At 39.5% G+C, this 12,583-nt stretch overlaps 1 non-coding gene across 1 annotated transcript; it reads left to right on the forward strand.

The window, feature by feature from the left end:
• Nucleotides 1-9,500: 9,500 nt before the first annotated feature.
• On the forward strand, nt 9,501-9,607 carry LOC141716000 (small nucleolar RNA R71). The gene has a single exon (XR_012572736.1). It is a non-coding gene; the product is annotated as a small nucleolar RNA R71 (small nucleolar RNA).
• The last annotated feature ends 2,976 nt before the right edge of the window (nt 9,608-12,583 follow it).

A 12,583-nucleotide genomic window follows, 5' to 3' on the forward strand; every position in this document is an offset into this window, starting at 1 on the left:
ATAAGCTTTGGGATAAATGGCTCATTTTCTGTAGCAGCTCTCATAGGGACATGAGGACCTTTCTCAATGCATTCCACATATTTTTCATCTTGAGAGAGGAGATGCTCATCTTGGAAACTTTACTCCAACATCTTTTCTGCTCATCTTGTTAGTTGTTGTGATCTTTAAACTCTTTGTTCTTCAAGAGCTTACTCTGATATCAATTGTTATTCCTAAACAACCTAATAAAGATTTACAGAAGGGGGGTTGAATGTAATTCTGGGTACTTTTTAATTTTAAGAACTGTTCTACCTTGAATATATAACTGTGTTTGATTTTGCTAAGGTGCGGAATAAAAGTATTGAAGAAATCAAACACAAAATAATCAAATACATGTATTTTAAAACTTTATGGTGGATTGAACTTTTCCACCAGAGATATATATAAATTTGATAACTCTGTGATGCAAGATTTGCACACAGCTGCTTACAAGTTGAACTTACAAAGAACAAATAGATTCTTTACAGATATAGCTTTATCTATTTCTCTGGTAATTGCTTTCTAACTTATATATAGTTATACTTGCTATCCTTGGTTTTTATATCTCCAAGTTACATGATAAAAAGACAAACAAATAAGATAAAATATTTTTAGTCTAATTTCATGCTTCTTCATTTCTCTATCCAGTATCTTTGAATAGCTACAGTTTAGCATGGAAATGGAAATAGAAATGCTTCTTTATTCTCTAAAACCTGTAAATAGGCTGCCACATTCCATTTACATACAATCAATGCATGTGACTGTCAAGTCACTATCAACTGCTTTTGAATTTGATCATCCATCGAAACTCTGTGGGATCATCCGTTGAGACTTTGTGGGATCATCCGTTGAGAGTCTGGTTGATCATCCATTGAGACTCTAGTTGATCATCCGTTGAGACTTTAGTTGATCATCCGTTGAAACCTTGTGGAATATCCGTTGAGAGCATCTTCATAGCAGTTAACTCTATTTCACTTATATAAGATTACAAGAAATCTAATATTTACAGTTAGGCAACCTATCTTGCATATCAATCTAGTAGTCAATATGACTCAAAACATTCTACAACATCTAGTTCTCTAAGGCATTATAGTATGCAGAAATATGCTACTAATCTTATTAATACATAAATTACCGAAGTTTTTTAGAGATTCAATAAGTTGATAAATGACTTGCAGCTACATGATAAATATTATGAGGCTGAAGAGGTTAACCTAAAGTTCCTGCTAGCTCTTCCTAGACCATCTTGAACAGAAAATATCAACTATTAGAGAAGGAAGAGATCAAAACAGAATGACTTTGGAAGTTCTACATGGAATCTTGAAAATTTATGAACTTGAGATTCTGCAAAGAAACTCATTGAAAGCACATCATGAATATGTTGTTGATAGTTCCATTGCATTAATCGTAAATGATAGAGAAGAAAGTGAAGATGAGCAAGATGATCAAGTTCCAATTATTCAAGCTATGGAACAAAAGAACAAAGGACCTCAGAAGCAAGTTGTATTGGAGCTGGAGGAAGATGAATATTACACCCTGGATGAGCTAGATGAAATGGATCAATCCATGGCTTACTTGGCTAGGAAATTTTCCAACATAAGATTCAAGAAGCCAAATTTTTTCAAAAGTAAGGGACAATATTCCAACAACAATAATTGGAAACCAAAAGCTCAGTATAATTCAGCTAGCAAAGGTGGCTACAAATCTGGATCTGTGGACAGATCAAAGATAAGGTGCTTCAATTGTGATGAGTTGGGTCACTTTGCTACTAAATGCAGAAAGCCCAAAAAGGTGAAGAAGGATAAGGCTTACTTGGAACTAGAAGCAAAGTATGAAGCTCTCTTGAAGAAACAGTCTGGAAAAGCCTATATTGTAGAAGAAAAGAGTTGGGATGAAACTGATAATGATGATGAGGATGAACAAGTTGGAAGCTATGCACTAATTGTTAGTCGCTAAACATGCGCTAATGATACACGCAAGTATACGCGTTCGTAAGTAGTATAAGATATAAATCAGATTCGTTCCCACAGAGACTGTATTGGTTAACTAAGTAATTCACGGACCTAAGCAACAATGTATGGTTATTATTCAATGCTAAGATGATAAAAAATTGAGATTGTTTATAACTAAGAATTATGCTAACAATTATAATTACGATAATAAGATTGACTGAATTAATATGTATGACAAACATGGGATTCTAACTTCATTAAATACTTCCTTCAATAATCTTATTATTCTTAACCTTAGCATGCAATGGTGATGATACTAATTAGACAACACGAAACTGATAAACGCCAACTTTCGTTGCACGAGTAATATTATACCAGACATCCACAAAAGAAATAAAAGCTGAATATGCACCAATTAAATTGAGACCCTATATGTCTATAGAATTAAACAACATAACGGTTTAAACACAAGTTATCTATCTTGATTACATAGGGCAAGTAAGATGGTTAAAATTACCTACGAATCATGCATACCAATTACATGAACCTATGCTAGCATGGCAAGTTCTAAATCCTTAAATTCATTTTCGCTTCATTAAAAATTAACACCCTATCTTATAAGTTCGCAACGCTCATAAGACGAATACGTATAACCAATACTAGGATATCATACAATCACCACATACTAAGACATCAAACAATTTAACTAAAGAAATCCATAAATAAATTTGTTAGAACCCCACGATAACGATTAGCCCATAATCGGACTCATCATCAATGTGGGTTCTGAAGCAAACATGATATAGAAAACGTAGTCTTTATACGAATAAATAAAACCAAGTATAAACAAGAGTATAGGTTCAACAAAACAAGAAACAAGCATCCAAGATTAAAACTCAAAACAAAGATTCACAAGAATAAAACTAGATTGTCTTCACCTTTGTTGAGATGTGCTCTAGGTCTCTTATCATCTTCTCCTTGTGCTCTGGTAAGTCTCCTTATTAAAAAATGACTTTAAGTTATCAATATATAGCAGTTCAATCATCCCAGGAGTCCAGAAAATAGAATTGTAATATAATCAGGATTTTGTTTATCCCGACCCAGCGCAGCCGCGCGCTTCACCAGCGCGAGCGTGTTGACTTCCACAGAGTCCTCACCAAATACTGGCCACTGAATGTCAATTCTGGTGGCTCTAAATGCAGTCCCAAGTGCCTGGGTGAGATCGCGTGCAAAATGACTATGGATGTCATGCATCGCATCAATCCTCCTCGCAAGATGCCTATACTTCGTCGAACTCAATCCAGCTCCCATCTCCGCTCCTGCTTCCTCTTCATGTTGCTGCTGCGATGAACCAGCCTCCTTTCCATACTGAGCTCTCCAAACTCCTCTACGGGCATGCTGAGAACCTCCTGTTGTAGCTGCTTCCATACGCACACCTCCTGGAAAATGAGCATATGAGTAACCAAGCCCCTTAGGATCGGGCTTCCCTCCATACCACTCAACCATGATGCACAGTGTAGAACTATCAATAGGAGCACTGGGAATCTGAAGCTGCTCATGTGTGGGCCAATGAACACCAACTGCCACGCACAACTTCATTACAATGGACGCATAGGGAATAGCCCTAGTAGTACCTCCTCTCAAAAACCTCAGAATCTCCTGGTATATAACCATCCCCAAATCAATGTAAACCCCCTGCAGAATACCTCAAAGCAGATGAGCACGCTCTACAGTAATCTCATGCACATGAGAAGATGGCATGATGTTAGCACAAATAAACGAGTTTCAAGCCCGTGCATACCTGTTCATGCACGATGCAGGGAACGTGGATTAATCAGTAGTGCCCCTCGTGAACTTCCAATGAGTCTTAGGCACACAGAGAGTAGCAACGATGAGATCCAAATCAAAGTCCTCAGGAGTCTTATCGTTCCAAGTATCCTGGCCCACCTTCCTCGTAGGCTGCTCAATCACCGTCTTGATAACCTCATCACTGTACTCAATAGTCCTCCCCCTCACCACCGTGAAACCATTCTTCTCCGCCTTAGCATTGGCATAGAACTCCCGCACAATACTCATGGACACGGTAGCGAGAGTCGCACAATGGGTTTCGAGAGAAGCCTCGTGTACTCCTCCTCAGCCTCGGGAGTAGAAAACCATGGCCTCACACCACTCGCAGTTGAAGAATCAGTGGCGCTGCTTCGAACTTGTGTTCTTTGTCTCTTGGGTGCCATCGGGATTGAAAGAGAGAGAATAAAAGCTTAAGTGTTTAGAGAGAATTTGTGTTTGAGAGTTTGTGAATTGGTGGAGAAGTTGTATGCAAGTGTATGTATTTATAGGTGGAGGGGTATGAATTTTATAAGGAATAGAAGTGGGAATTGATTATGGGAATCGTGAGAATAATGGAATTGATTAGGAGAGGGAATTATGGGATGTGGAAGAGTAAAAATCGGGTTGGAATTAATTTTTGGTTAAAAATCCCGATTTTCTCTTAAAATTGCCTTTTTATTTTTTTTTCGACAGGGACCCGGCGCTGGCGCACGCTAGGATAATGCGGGCGCACTCACTCTCTGGAAAACCGGCGCTGCAGCGCGCTGGATCAGCGCGGGCGCGCTTGTTTACTGGAAAAACGGTGCGGCCGCGCGCTTGGCCAGCGCGGGTGTGCCTAACTTCTGTACTTGGCCCTGAATTTTTTCTTTTTTCTGATTTTTTGTGTTTTTCTCTTTTCTTCTTGCTTCCTCTACCTACTAATGTACAACATACTCGGGTTGCCTCCCAAGAAGCGCTTCTTTTACGTCGCTAGCTTGACGTAGAATCTTGAGATCAAATGGACAAGAAAACGACACTAACCACCTCGCGGGTTGCCGTGTCACCGTAATAATGCTTCAACCGTTGACCATTTACCTTGAATGCTTGGCCCATATCATTTTCAAAAATTTCCACCGCTCCATACGGAAATACAGTTTTGACAATAAACGGCCCTGGCCATCTTGACTTCAACTTTCTAGGAAAAAGACGGAGACGAGAGTTGAAAAAAAGAACTTGTTGCCCGACACAAATAACTTGAGAACTAGACCTCTATCTGCCACCTCTTAACTTTCTCCTTATACATTTTATTATTCTCATAAGCTTGAAGTCGAAACTCGTCAAGTTCATTCAATTGAAACATCCTCTTCTTTCCAGCCGCATCCAAGTCCAGATTTAACTTCTGCAAAGCCAAATATGCTTTATGCTCGAGCTCCACAGGCAAATGACACCCCTTACCGTAAACCAACTGAAATGGTGACATTCCCAATGGAGTCTTATATGATGTTCTATACGCCCAAATAGCTTCATCAAGCTTCCAAGACTAATCCTTCCTTGATGGACAAACCACTTTCTCCAAAATGCGCTTGATCTCTCTATTAGATACCTCAGCTTGACCATTTGTCTGAGGATGATAAGCCATAGCAATACGATGATTCACATTATACCTTTTCATTATAGCAGTGAACTTGCGATTGCAAAAATGCGACCCCTCATCACTGATTATGACTCTTGGAGTTCCAAACCTTGTGAATATCTGCTTGTGAAGAAAATTAAGCACCACTTTCGCATCGTTCATTGGCAATGCCTTAACTTTAACCCATTTCGACATATAATCAACCGCGAACAAGATATACTGATTGTTACAAGATGAGACAAATGGCCCCATGAAGTCAGTTCCCCAAATATCGAAGACCTCAACCTCGAGAAGCACATTAAGAGGCATCTCATCCCTCTTAGACATATTACCCACACGTTGACATCGATGACATTTCAAAACAAACCGATGAGCATCTTTAAACAATGTCGTCTAAAAGAAACCTGCTTGAAGAACACGAGCTGTTGTCTTTTCTCCACCATAATGTCCTCCATAAGCCGTTGAGTGGCAATCTCGCAAGATCCCCCCCGTTTCGCTGTAAGGAATACATCTCCTGATGATTTGGTCAGCTCCTTGGAGAAAAAGAAACGGCTCATCCCACATATACCACTTAACTTCATGAAGAAACTTCTTCCTTTGAGCATAAGATAAGTCGGGAGGCATGATATTACTCACAAGGTAGTTCACAATGTCTACAAACCAGTTCTTCTTCTTGCACTCCAAACAGCTGCTCGTCGAGGAAAGACTCATTTATCAATGTCCTATCCAATGAAGTAGCATTAGGATTCTCTAAACGCGAGAGATGATCAATAACTTGATTTTCAGTTCCTTTCCTGTCCTTGATCTCTTGTTCAAATTCTTGGAGCAAAAGAACCCATCGAATCAATCTAGGCTTCGAGTCCTTCTTTGAGACGAGATATCGAATTACAGCGTGATCAGTGAAAACTGTCACCTTAGTCCCAAGTAGATAAGATTGAAATTTCTCAAAATCATACACAATAGTCAAAAGTTCTTTCTCCGTAGTGGTATAATTCAGTTGAGCACCATTTAGAGTCATACTAGCATAGTAGACCACATGAAATATGTTGTTTTTCCTCTGCCCAAGAACTGCTCCAACTGCATAGTCGCTTGCATCGCACATCATCTCAAAAGGCTCATTCTAATCAGGTGCAGTTATGACAGGTGCCGTAATTAAACTCTTCTTCAATATCTCAAAAGCTGCAAGGCACTCGACATCGAACTTGAAAGAAACATCTTTCTCTAACAAACTACACAAAGGCTTTGAAATTTTCGAGAAATCTTTGATGAAACGCTTGTAGAAACCCGCATGACTAAGTAAACTGCGAATTTCTTTAACCGAAATGGGTGGAGGAAGATTCTCAATAACCCCCACCTTGGCTTTATCCACCTCAAGACCCTTACTAGAAACCTTATGCCCAAGAATGATGCCCTGTCACACCACAAAGTGACATTTTTCCCAATTGAGAACCAGATTGGTCTCAACATACCTCTTGAAAACATGTCCAAGATTTTACAAGCATTCATCAAAAGAATCGCCAAAGACCGAGAATTCATCCATGAACACTTCCACGTTCTGGCCAATTATGTCAGAAAAAATGGCCATCATACATCGCTAAAATGTGACTGGCGCACCACACATACCAAAAGAAACTCGTCTGAAGGTGAAAGTACCAAATGGATAAGTGAAGGTAGTTTTCTCCTGATCTTCTGGAGAGATACAAATCTGATTGTAACCCGAATAGCCATCCAAAAGACAATAGTACTCATGACCGGCCAACCTGTCAAGCATCTGATCAATGAAGGGCAAAGGGAAGTTATCCTTCCTAGTGGCTTTGTTTAGCTTCCTGTAGTCCATGCAAACTCTCCACCCCATAACTGTCCTTTTAGGAATAAGCTCATTCTTCTCATTTTCTACCACAATAATTCCACCTTTCTTTGGTACACATTGAATCGGGCTTACCCATGAACTGTCAGTGATAGGGTAGATGATCCCTGCATCTAGCCACTTAAGAATTTCCTTCTTCACTACCTCCTTCATAATAGGATTAAGTCTTTTTTGCTGCTCGACCGGAGGTTTGCTACCTTCTTCTAGCAGAATTTTATGCATATAGTAAGAAGGGCCGATTCCCTTGATATCTGCTATAGTCCATCTGATTTCCGATTTGAACTCTCTCAGAATCCTCAAAAGCTTTTCCTCATCACTTCCTGAAAGGTCAGATGCAATAATAACTGGCAGAGTAGATGCATCACCTAAAAACGCATACCTCAAATGTTCAGGTAAATGCTTAAGCTCGAGAGTGGGAGCTTCCTCAATAGAAGGTTTGAGGCATTTATGAGCTTTATCCAATTCCTCCATTCTAAGAGATTCAAAAGGCATATCAATTTTCCTTTTCCAGGGAGAAGCATTCAAATATTGCAATTGTTCTTCACCTTCGTCATCTTCACTATCTAAATTCCCCAATAAGGCTTTTTTATAAGGCATCAGACCTTAGCAATTGATCAAGTTCCGATGTGACCACCGAATCGACCAACTCCACTTTTAAGCACTCCTCATTATCAGGAGAAAATTTCATAGCATTGAACACATTAAAATTAACATCCTGATCCAGAACTCGCATGATGAGCTCACCCTTCTGTACATCTATCAAGGTTCAGCCAGTCGCCAAGAAAGGTCTTCCCAAGATTATGGGAATCTTCTTATCCTCCTCGAAATCAATAATTACAAAATCAGCAGTAAAGATGAGTTTATCAACCTTGACCAATACATCCTCCACAATACCTCACGGGTATGTAATAGAACGGTCAGCCAGTTGCAAGGTCATATATGTTGGTTTGGGATCAGGTAAGTCCAACTGCTTGAAAATTGACAAAGGCATCAGATTGATGCTAGCTCCCAAATCACAGAAGCATCTGTCAAAAGACATTTTTCCAATAGTACATGGAATGGTGAAGCTTCTTGAATCTTTAAGCTTCGAAGGTAACTTCTGTTGCAGCACTGCATTCCTCCGTGAGAGCGACAGTCTCTAAATCATCTAGCTTCACTTTCCGGGAGATAATACCTTTCATAAACTTTGCATAACAAGGCATATGCTCGAGAGCCTCGGCGAAAGGTATGTTGATATGCAGTTTCTTGAACACCTCCAGAAACTTCTCAAATTGCTTGTCCATCTTTTTCTTCTGCATCCGCTTAGGAAAAGTTGGTAGAGGATAGATTTGTTTCTCCCCTGTATTACCCTCAGGCGGAGTGTGCTCAACAGAAGTCTTCCTTGGTTCCACTTGTTCATCTTGCTGCACTACTTCTTTCTCAACCACAACTTCTTCAGTTAACTCTTGAGTTTGTTCGGGATTCGCAACCTTCCCAGACCTCAAAGTGATTGCCTTTACCTGCTCCTTAGCTTTCCTCTTTCCTGGCACTTCAGTGTCACTAGGCAATGTACCAGGCTGCCGATTTAGCAAGGCATTAGCAATTCGCCCAATTTGATTTTCCAAGGTCTTGATAGAAACAACTTGACTCTTGCACATAAGCTTTAACTTCTCCAATTCGGATTTTTCATTAGCTTGTTGCAGCTGGAGTTGTTGCATACCGCGATTGCTGAAAACTAGGGGGGTTGTACTGCTTAGCTGAATATTGCTGATAATGTTGTTGAACCGTATTCTGAACGTTGCCCCTACTGAAATTCGGATGATTGCGGTTGTTAGGATGATAGGTGGCTGGCACAGGTTGCTGCGATCGCTGAAAGTTGCTCACAAACTGAGCTGATTCACTAAAAATTGTGCACTGATCAGTCTCGTGGGCTCCAGCATATAGCTCGCAGACACTAGTGATTTGATGAACTCCATAATTCGCCAAGGTGTCCACCTTCATCGTCAAAGCCTTTAGTTGGGCAGCGATAGCAGTTGCTGCGTCCAACTCCAGAATTCCTGCTACTTTTCCCTGAGTCAGTCTCTGAGAAAGATTCTGGTACTCATTAGCAGCCATCAGTTCAATAAGTTCATAAGCTTCATCATAGCTCTTAGCCCATATGGCTCCTCCTGATGCTGCATCAAGCATGGGTCTAGAAGTAGGACCCAATTTATTGTAGAAACAGTTGATAATCATCCAATCAGGCATGCCATGGTGTGGGCACTTCCTTAGCATCTCCTTATATCGATCCCAAGCCTCACACAAATATTCTCCAGTTTGTTGAGCAAACTGAGTAAGAGCATTCCTGATTGCAGCAGTCTTCGTCATGGGGAAGAATTTAGTGAGAAACTTTTGAGCAAGATCTTCCCAAGTGGTGATAGACCCTACTGGTAGAGAGTGTAACAAGCACTTAGCCTTATCCCTCAGAGAGAATGGGAAGAGACGTAGTTTGATAGCATCTTCAGTCACATCATTAAACTTGAAAGTGTCACAGATCTTGATGAAATTCCTGATGTGCATGTTGGGGTCTTCAGTAGGAGAACCCTCAAACTGAACTGGCATCTGTATCATCTGGATCGTTCTTGACTTGATCTCAAAAGTGTTAGCCCTGATGGCTGGTCTGATGATGCTAGACTGAATGTCATTAATCTTAGGCTTAGAATAGTTCATCAAAGCCTTCGGATTTTCTGCTTGATCACCCATAGCTACTACAATTGGCTCTTCAACTTTCTCTTCTTCCTCTAACTTCTCTTTATCCTCAAAAACTTCCCTACGAACCAACACAAGTTTTTCCTCGGCTTTATCCAATGTTCTCTTGCAAGTATGCGAACGCGTATGCATACACCCTCGCTAGCTCACCTGAAATAAGACAAAGAAACAATTAAGTAATAATGTCCGAGTCAATGAACTTTAGCGACCACTGATGGAAAGCATATAAACTAATAATTAACACTGTAGTCCCCGGCAGCGGCGCCAAAAACTTGTTAGTCGCTAAACATGCGCTAATGATACACGTAAGTATACGCGTTCGCAAGTAGTATAAGATATAAATCAGATTCATTCCCACATAGACTGTATTGGTTAACTAAGTATTTCACGCACCTAAGCAACAATGTATGGTTATTATTCAATGCTAAGACGATAATAAATTGAGATTGTTTATAACTCATAATTACGCTAACAATTATAACTACGAGAATAAGATTGACTGAATTAATATGTATGACAAACATGGGATTCTAACTTCATTAAATACTTCATTCAATAGTCTTATTGTTCTTAATCTTAGCATGCAATGGTGATGATACTAATCAGACAACACGAAACTGATAAATGCCAACTTTCGTTGCACGAGTACCATTCTACCAGACATCCACAAAAGAGATAGAAGCTGAATAGGCACCAATTAAATTGAGACCCTATATGTCTATAGAATTTGACAATATAATGGTTTAAGCACAAGTTATCTATCTTGATTACATAGGGCAAGTAAGATGGTTAAAATTACCTACGAATCATGCATAACAATTACACGAACCTATGCTAGCATGGCAAGTTCTAAATCCTTAAATTCACTTTCGCTTCATTAAGAATTAACACACTATCTTATAAGTTCGTGACACTCATAAGACGAATACGCACAACCAATACTAGGATATCATACAATCACCACATACTAAGGCATCAAATAATTTAACTAAAGAAATCCATAAATAAATTCGTTAGAACCCCACGATAACGATTAGCCCATAATCGGACTCATCATCAACGTGGGTTCCGATGAAAATATGATATAGCAAACGTAGTCTTTATATGAATAAATAAAACCAAGTACAAATAAGAGTATAGGTTCAACAAAATAAGAAACAAGCATCCAAGATTACAACTCAAAACAAAGACTCACAAGAATAAAACTAGATCGTCTTCGCCTTTGTTGAACTGTGCTCTAGGTCTCTTTTCGTCTTCTCCTTGTGCTCTTGTAAGTCTCCTTATTAAAAAACAACTTTAAGTTATCAATATATAGCAGTTCAATAACCCCAGGAGTCCATAAAATAGAATTGTAATAGAATCGGGATTTTGTTTATCCCGACCCAGCGCGGGCGCGTGCTTTACCAGCGTGGGCGCGCTGACTTCCTATACCCCGGCGTGGCCGCACACTTCATCAGCGCGGGCGCACTGGACTTCTGCCAAAAACACTTCTTTTCTTTCTCTTTATTCTTGCAGCTTTGAGCCGGCTTCAATGAGCTTTTATTCCAACACCACCTAGACACCAAATTAGCATCAAAACAATACTAATTCATCTGATTCACAAACTAATGCCTGAAATGCAAAAACACTTGAAAACACGTTAAAACACAAATAAATTGAGTACAAATACACCAGTTCAAAGCTTATTAGAGCATAAATAAGTGTCATAAATGCCACTCAACACTAATGACCTTTGAGCATGGAGAAGCATCCACTTCAAAATCAAAGGTACCAACTCTAACCACTATTAATTTAAATGCTAGTCAATATAAGGAGACTATGGAAAAGATGAGTGTGGAGATGTTTCATATACACACTAGCTTGGTAACAGCTACTGAGGAAGTCAGTAGGCTAAATAAATCCAATGAGAAACTTGAGAGTGAGAAGCAAAAGCTGGATCTACTGCTTGTGAAGATTGAGTCACAAGTAAGAAAATGAATATCTAAAAAATAAGCTAAAGTGTTGTGCTGAAATTGAAGCTTTGTTGAGGGAGAAGCTGGCAAAGAATGAAGTTAAGCTGAAGTCTTTCATAAATGCATCTGAGTTGGTTGGTCAGTACCATGAGAAGAACAAGTCATGTGCTAGCATACCTATTGGTCTTGATTATGATACTTCGAATAGCAACAAGAAAGTTGTAAGTGGTAAAGGAAAAGCAACTGAAAATGAAGATGTCCCAGCTATGCTGAGAAAGGTTGGTTCACCTATGATCAAGGCATGTGAAGTAGACTTCAGTGAAGAAGAGTTGACCATAAAGTAAGAAATTGCCGATGAAGATATTGAAAAGAAAAATGCAGAAACAACTCCATCTTCCAAAGTTGAAAGGAAGCCCATGGCCAACCAAAATTTCCAAGACACCTGTCAAGGAAGTAAAAACTGAAGATGCAAGAAAGAAGAAGAAGAATTGGAAATGGGAAGATTGGGATAAACAAAAGCAATAACTTTATATTTGTTGCAGATGCTCCAAGGAAACAATGTCAAAGATGTGGCTCTGTGAATCATCTAAATCACTTTTGTAAAATGGTTGTTAGCAAGCTAGTAGAA

Source organism: Apium graveolens, chromosome 3 (assembly GCF_009905375.1).
Source record: "Apium graveolens cultivar Ventura chromosome 3, ASM990537v1, whole genome shotgun sequence".
NCBI classification, from domain to species: domain Eukaryota; kingdom Viridiplantae; phylum Streptophyta; class Magnoliopsida; order Apiales; family Apiaceae; genus Apium; species Apium graveolens.